Source organism: Uloborus diversus, chromosome 8, assembly GCF_026930045.1.
Source record: "Uloborus diversus isolate 005 chromosome 8, Udiv.v.3.1, whole genome shotgun sequence".
NCBI lineage: Eukaryota > Metazoa > Arthropoda > Arachnida > Araneae > Uloboridae > Uloborus > Uloborus diversus.
The window spans coordinates 91,500,624-91,509,608 of record NC_072738.1 but is presented as its reverse complement, the minus strand read 5'-3'; positions in this window follow the sequence as shown (position 1 = coordinate 91,509,608).

Below are 8,985 nucleotides of genomic sequence, written 5' to 3'. Positions count from 1 at the left end.
AAAATTCCGCAATAATTAAGATGATTAGTACAATTCTTAAGTGATTAGAACGAAAATTAATTAATCTGAGAAAAGACCACCTAGAATTAGAAACGTTTAAGAATTTTAGTGTCTTGAAATCTGATAGAAGAAAAAAAATGGCAGAATGATGAAATTCTTAGTAATGAAAGTTCTGTTAAGAAAATTAGTTTGGGATTTTTCAAAAAGCTTTTAATAAATGAAATCAGTTATAGTAGGCTGGTAGTCTCTATCAATGGGATCGTTTCCAAAATTTTAAAAATATTTTTTTTCTGAAAGAGCATGCTTTAAAACATAGGACCTGACAATTTTTTGATAAATTTGTATACGTTTAATATTTTTGAAAAATTACTGAAATCGGAGCACTTTTATGGTTTACGGCTTTTGCCGATGACATCACAAATGATGATGTTGCCATTCACAATGCAAAATATTTAATTCGCATCTTTACTCACGTGTATTGGCAACGATGTGGTTGACAACAAGCGTAGAGCGCAATATTTAATTCGCTGCTTGATTATCATAACGTGGAAACGTAGTAGAAGATGCAGCAAAGTGCATATTTTGTGACGTCATCAAGACCACGCCTTGTTTGAAAAATCGGACATTTAAAAAAAATAATTAAAAAAAACACTGTTGGGAAAATAAAAGTATTTTCTGGGTATAGTTTTTTTTTGAGCAATCACGATTGCTTATTGCTTTCATTTGACTGTTTTGGCATCCTATCATTTTATTTTCCCACCAGCACCCTCTGCCAGCACCACCGTCGACCGGCCTCACGATGCTGCTCCTCTAGCGAAAAACGTCTCCAGGTTGCGCCCATATCCTACACGCTCACGCATACATACACACACCTGCACAGACCTGCAAACACACATACATACACACACCTGCACACACACACACTCATGCCTGCACACACACACACACACACACTCATGCCTGCACGCACACACACACACACTCATGCCTGCACACAGACACAAGCACACACGCATACATACACACACACCTACACACACACGCACACACACTCATGCCTGCATACAGACACAAACACACACGCATACATACAAATTCCTAAACACACACATACCACACACTCCTGCCTGGGCACAAACACACACTCACACACACACACACACACTCGTGATTGCGAGAAACATAATTTAAATTCAAGAAGCCAAAATTCAAATTAATTTTTTTTTTTTTTTGCTCATTCTATCCATTTTAATAACTAAAAGAAGTACTTCTGACTGAAGGAAACACGAGGAAATAATTCATCAAAAGGGAACATATTCATTTTCTAAAAATGTTCAGGAGGTGAGAAAAACAAATTACGGCAAGAGCAAAACAGTTTTATCAACTTCTCTAGGTACAGAATTGAGCACGAAAGCACAGCAAATCATGGTACAGAGTAAGAAATGTTTCTGCAAAAAAAAAAAAGAAAAAAAAAAAAAAAAGGGAGATATTGCCATTTTAATTTTGGACATGTGCCCTTTTGAACGAAAACCTGAAGGTTGAGAAATCCAATTTCACCGAAACCCTAGTATTTCACCTTCTCATATTCTCTTATCGAAATACATGAATCTAAAACTAGTGGAGTAAAATTTGAGGATTTTGGGCAAGGGTTCCTTTGAATCTAAAAGTCTCTGTACTACAGATTCTTTCAAGTATGTTCACTTTTGTTCAAAAGACAACGTGCACAGGACGGATTTGTTACCTTTTGATTAAAAAGCCACTTTACCTTTAAATAAAATAGAATTTTCCACGTTTGGACTTCTTGAGAGTAAATGATTTGATAAATGTCATCTGAAAGATTTAGAAAATGTCATAAAATGATTTTTTCTAAAAAGTGGATACGTTCCTTTTGATAAATTACTCCTCAATTGCAGAGCTCAAAGATAGTTAAGTTATGAATAAAAAAGTTCCGGTGAAGAACAGCACGATAGACAAAAGCATTAAACGCGGAATATTTTTGATTGGAGGAATGAGACGATAGTCTAGAAGGAGGTAAAGCAATTGCAAAAGGTTTACGATAAGCAGTAGTTTCAAAACCAGACTCGGTACGAGAAAGGGAAGGATGCTTTTTTTTGTTCTAGTTTATAAGATAATCGAACACAGTTACTCGTTACAAATGTTTTCAAAAAGGAAGTGTATTGCTAATTTATTAATTAGCACTTTCATTTACTTAGACAACAAAACTTATAGTTACGTGAGTTTGGGAGAAATTTATTGCTTAACGGTTTTGTTTCGAAGGGAATAATGTAATACATTTTGTCTCTAAGTTCCATTTTGTCTTGTTTGTTTTAATAATTGCTATGTTTACTATTTAACCTGTATACTGTTCATTCATGTTGCCTTTACTGGTTATATTTACACACAAAAATTCTCTATTTTGCATTGAAAAAGAGGTTCCTTGAAACTCCAAAACGGTTGCATGCAGTAATGCTTATTTTGTGAGATAAAAAATTGTTTATTTCCTTGTCTTTTTCTGCACAAAGATATTTATTTATTTCTTAGCACTGAATTATTTTGAAGCTGAAACCTTCGTAATTGCATATAGGCTCCTCATTTCATTAATAAATTGTCTGAAACTTTTGACTATTTATTTGTAAACTTGAAAATCGCATGTATGACGGGTGAAAATTGCTTCTATTGAATGAAGCCATTGCCTGTTGGGTGATATTTTGATAGCTGAAATGGTAACCCTAACTCCAGTGGATTAACCCTTAACTAAAGTAGGTAGCGTTCATTGTTGACCATTTTTTCATTTCTTCATTCCCCAGAAATGAGTCCTACCAGTACAGCGGTTAAGTCACCGGATCGAGTTCAGCCTTGTCACAGTAAAACCTTTCCCTGTATGACAAACATTATCAAAACGTATTATAAAATTATCATGCCGTGGCGCGAGTTTCATTGTTGAAACATGCGGGTTACTCGATCATCGGCTATTATTTATGTGAGGATACTGCTTTAAGGGCACAGTGGGACATGTTGATAGAGGTACAGTGAGTACTCTTTCCCTATTGTACCTCCAACATTCTCTACTATAAAGTTAACATTTATGGTAATGTTAAATATTTTATCATAGAACATCATTGTATTTTCAATTGCATTTGCATACATTTAAAGAGAGTATTTACTAGCCTTTTTATATAGTTACTAATGAATATTTATTATGAACTGTAATCCGTCTACATTGTTCCAACAGTGCTGGCCAAATTATAAGACTGAAGAGTTTTTTTTTTTTTTTTTTTTGTACACTATTTGTACTAAAATACTATTTATTTTACTGTTAAAGTACAGCACATACTGTACACTGATTATTACGTTATTTTAGCATAATTTACTGTTTGAGGTGGCAGCACTGTCTGCTTTGTTTATGTTCTTTGTTTACCTACCTACCAAGAACATAACCTCAATCAGCTTAAACAGTTCACTAGTTCTTTTTATTAGTTATTGCTGACCATTTTTTCGCTTCTTCATTCCCCTGAAATGACACGGTCTTACCAGCAAAACAGTTAATTTACCGGATCGAGTTCAGTCTTGTCACGATAAAGCCTTTCCCTGCATGATAAACATTACCAAACCATATTATCAAATAATCATGCCGTGGCGCGAGTTTCATTGTTGAATCACGCGGGTTACTCGATTATCGGTTATTATGTATAAGATGAGTTTATGTCTTGTCATGCTACAGCTGATTTTTATGAGCCTTTCTAAATTTCCCACTGTTCCCTATGCTTTGCTCTACTGTGCCCCCCGCATAGGGTCCAGTGGGACTAGAGAGTCCTTTAAAATTCTTTTTATTAACTATAAAGAAGGGGAAAATAATGAAAAGAAATCATTGACAGCTAAAGAGTTCTGTAATCATGTTTTGCAATTGAATTTTTTATTTAAACTAAAACTGAAGAAATAGAAAAGAAATTAAAACTGTAACGTGGTACCCTCTTTTTTTTACTCACCGACGATTTGAAATTAGAGTAATAGAACAAAAAATTTACTCCTACATTCAAAGTAATTTCTTTTCAACCCCAAAACCCCTTCAAACAGTTGTAACTAGTCCTAACATTTAAAAATATCACAGCATCGTTCTTCGTTTACAGAAGTTATTCTTTGATGTGTATATGCATCATCTTAATAATGAAAAGAAAAGTAATAAGCAAAAGCAAAAAAAGTAATTAAAATACAAAATACACCCGAACCTGGTTTTATGCTGTCTTTTTTATGCGATTTTTTTTGTGCGATTTTTTTGTGTGAATTTTTTTTGTGCGGTACATTAAGTTTTCAATCAGATTGGGATTTAATTGACGAAATTATTTATAAAATGAGTGCGACGTACTATCTTCTAAGTGACAACATAGGCACTACGATGGGAAGTCACTGTGACCTCCCAAAAATGTCTTTATTCGGGAAATTTTTTCCGACTGCTCGGCAAAAATTATCATCACTTGGTTTATTTTGATTTTTTTAAATATTATAATTTTGTAAGTTTGTGGGTTATTTTCTATGTGAAACTTTTTTTTATGCGGCTCCTATGCAACGAATAAAAAATTATTTTTAACTGCGTTGCGAAAACAACTTTTTAAAGCTACTCCTGAATTTTCGCACATTTTTTTAATGCAATTTTATTTATGCGGTCCCTATCCATCGCATAAAAACAGGTTTGGGTGTATTCTCAGAAATTGGAAAACATTGTGTGCCGTATAAAAAAAATCAAAAACAGCTTTTTGCAAAATATTTCACTAAAAAGTAATCCTGCTCAGTACTTAATCTGTAAACAAGGAATTAAAAGCATTAGTAGGAGTTACTAAAAGTATCAAACAAAACACTACTTACCTTGATTAAAAACATCTTGAATCAACGTGAGCCCGAAAACCAATACTAAAATTGAAGTCAACATTTTTCGTATTTAAATGAAATATGTTGATCATTGAACCTCATCCAGCAAAAGAGTTAAGTCTTTTGGAAAGGAACTAAATGTTTCCTTTCCGGATATCCCCGTTTCAATGAAAAAAGCGGATTCTGGAAGTTGCGAAAGATGAATATTCAAAAAAATGTTCCTCACTAATAGTATTGTTCAGAACAGGAGAGATAAAAGTAGTGATAATTTTTGAAATGCCTTGGCATTTCAACTTAATAATTTAATGCAATTGTAGAAATTTTACTTCAAAATTAAAAAGGTTTAAGTAGATTTTAGCAGTGGAAAGGTAAATCGCAGCATCAACATTTTTTTTTAAACATTATTTATTTTTCATTTTTATTTGTCATTCCGATAGTGAGTTACTTACACTATGGCAAAATAAATTCACATTCTAAAATGAATTTGCTTAAGTGCATGTGGCTAATTGAAAAAATCTGAACGACGTTCGAATTTTCCTTAAAACAGTATTGTGTGCCAGAACAAGAAATAACGCCTATTTCCGGAATTCAACAAAACAAAGATTTTGTAACTAAATTTTTCCTGTTTTACTTAATTGCTCACAAAATTAGAAGAAAAAAAATGTTTCGTTGCATAAATCGGCACTACAATAGCGAAATTTGTAATGTTTATACAAAGAATGAAAGTAAAACAATAGCAAAATTTTGTAAGTAATCTTTACTAGTTAAATGCTTTCCGCTATGGTTTTTAGTCACAGGTTCAAATTTCTCAGAAAAATCTAGTTTTTGCAAACTGTTATTGGTATTCTCTTAAAATGTATGAATTCTCAATGATCTGGCAAATATTTATTTAAATGTTATATAACATTTAAACACATAAACATTTTAATAATTTTTTTTGAGTAATTCTTCCTGTATTTTTGTGTTTTCAAGTGAATCATCAAGTAATATCAGAACGTTAAGTTAAATATACCCAAAACACAAACAATCCCAAATTTATATTTTAATGCAATATGTAGGGGAGGTTGGGGATACTTAATCTCCACTTTGGTTTTCAATCTTTTTCTCGCTACATATTATCAGTTTTTTCTAACTTTTTGAGTGAACAAGTGTAATTTTTATCTATCTAACTGTATTTTTATTAGTTGAAATTTAACAGATAAGTTTGGTTTTAATTTTTTTTTTTAATTTTTTTTAAAGAAAGGGATAATGTTTCCCCACATCAAGGGCTCACTGAGAAAACACGTAGACCTTTCATTAAATCAGCAATTTACGTATGGACTTTAGTTTTCTATATAATGTTTGTAAAAAATAGCGATATTTCTAGTTTGTTTGCTTTTTTGGATGAGAAAAATATGAAAACAAAAATAAAATTGTTTTAAATTCAACTAGAATAATTTTTAGAAAAAAGTGCATCACTTTACGATACACCCCAGCATCCTGTTATGATACTTTTGATCCGTTACTTATTCTCCAATACAGTTGTAAACAATATATTTTAAAAATAGAACTATAATAACTTTTTAAAAAAATAACGTAATGAAGCTAAAATTACAACGAATAATAAAAGAATTACGATGATAACTGCAAAAATCAACTTATTTGCTTCTTGTCTTACAATAATAAATTAAGAATTTTATCAATCGAATTAATATAAAACAAAAGTAAAGCGAAATTGTATGTACCAGTAACTTATGAAAAAGTAAAGAAAGCCTAGCAAATGTTTTCAAAACCTGAAAAGTCAAATGTAAACATTACAGTTGATGTAGTTCTTGAAGTCCATTGAATCTATTTAGACGTGGCAACTTTAAACAATCATTTTCATCTACTACATTTTTGTCATTTTTTTTTCAGAAAAAAATAAACTGATTAAGCGTACAATGTACCTTTTCATTTTAAAAAACTTAATGCAAATTCTTATAATCCAACATTGTATTGTATTTGACCTCTACATCGTCGCCTCAGAGCAACAGTAAAATATCTGATCCCAGAAATAGCACTAAGATATCTAACTGTTGCTCTGAGGCGACAATATAATGGGTAAAACTCTCTTTTTCGCTTTAAATCTAAATATAGCAAAATCAATTTTTAATCAAACAAAGATCATCTATTTCAACTTGTCTCAGACGTATTTGGCTGATAAGAGTATAATATTCATCAGTAGTTTATGTTATGTTTGAGGTGTCATCTTTACTAATAACAAAGCTGAAAGTCTCTCTCTCCGGAGGATGTCTGGATGTCCGGATCTTTGTGACGCGCATAGCGCCTAGACCGTTCAGCCGATTTTCATGAAATTTGGCACAAAATTAGTTTGTAGCATGGGTGTGTGCACCTCGAAGCGATTTTTGAAAAATTCGATGTAGTTCTTAAAGTTTTAATGTAGCAATTGATTTTATTTCGTTGAAATGAACGTCTGATATTCGAAGTGTAAGCTATTCAGAGTGAATAATATGGGAAAACCAATATGGGACTTGTACTTGAAGAAATTGGGGGTGTCCGTAAAAGGAGGCTTCACATAAATTTTATTTTGTTATTTAATAAACATACTTTTTGATTTGGGCTTCAGTTATTTTGTTATCACTACAGTTGCATTTTAGATTACCCATGAAGAAATTCATTTTATAACTCTCCTGATGCTGCTTGTCAGTTTCTTGCTGTAGGAAAATTTGACCCCCTTCTTTGAGGGTGTAACATTGTTAAAGTGAGTTCCCTCCATTTTTCTCTTAATAAGTTTCTAACAAAGAGTAAGTATAACTTTTTAAGCATTTTTATTGTTTTTTAAATGTGATTGGAAAATGTCAGGTTTTTGGAGAATCACCCATATACGTGAAAAAATATATCTCTTTGATAAAGGTATGAGTGAAAGGTAATACAGTATCCTATAACTATGGATCTACTCATGATTTGGGTCTTTTATCATGAGTGTTACTGTCTTCTAATGAATGTTTCCTGTTAAACGTAACACTTATGAGCGATAACACTCATGAGATTTATAGAAGAGTTCTTCGCTGGGATAAATTCTATCGCTGTTTTGAAAAATTTAATTAGGTCTCTTGTTTTCTGAACAAAAAATACATTACTGCCTAACTGTAAATTTCTATACTTAAAAAAATATTACAAAATAAATGCGTAACACTTATGAGGTATTATTAAAATACTCTTGACATTGAATTGTGTATTTCAATATACAACATATAAGGAATCAATGTATCTATTTTTAGTCTTACACATTCTAAGAATAAACAAATATGACTTTCCCAACACTGCTGCTAACTGCGATAAAGAAATATTTTTCACGTAACGATACTTAGATCCTGGGGTAACACTCATGTGAGTTGCACATAAGGACACAAACAACATTGGGATTTTAAACTGTTTGATGAGCAGTTCAGTAAAATCTATTTCAGCTGAGTGTAACTAGCAAATATTACTTAATTCTTCAATTCACAAAAAGTGAAACAAAAAAGCGTACAAGAAAGATTTAGGAAATGTGAATTTTCTAGTCAGGATAAGGAAATTTCCGACTCGACGCTAAATCCCGGTTATCACAAATTTGCCATTTCAACTGTGCTTGCGCGCGGACTTAGCTGATTTCAAAAATCTTGCTAAAATTAATTACAAACATTTTACATTTATTAATAAATACGAGATGGCAATAGATAAAAATTAGAAATCACAAAACTTTCTCTGATTTAGTTTTTAAGCCTCGGTAAAGATTGAGTTTTACTTCTTAATTATTAATGGATTCGGTATCTGATTTTTCTGCCCCTTTTCAGAGCCAAATTTTTAACCTCATAGGAGCGTACTAGAATTTCAGCATTTCTAATACAAAGTCGAACCCTCAACTTAAATAAAAATGTATAATACTAAGCCTAACGTAAACTATCCGCAAAAGACGGATATCTGTACTCATTTTCCAATCATTTTTGAAGTACGCAATGTGTATTACGTTTATGTTAAATATAATATTTCCAAGCCAATAAATATTGAAGTTTCATTTTTCTCTTTACATTATAAAGATTATCAGTTATTCATATCGGTAGTTTCATATAATCTATTACGAAATCGCTGTGAAGATATTCT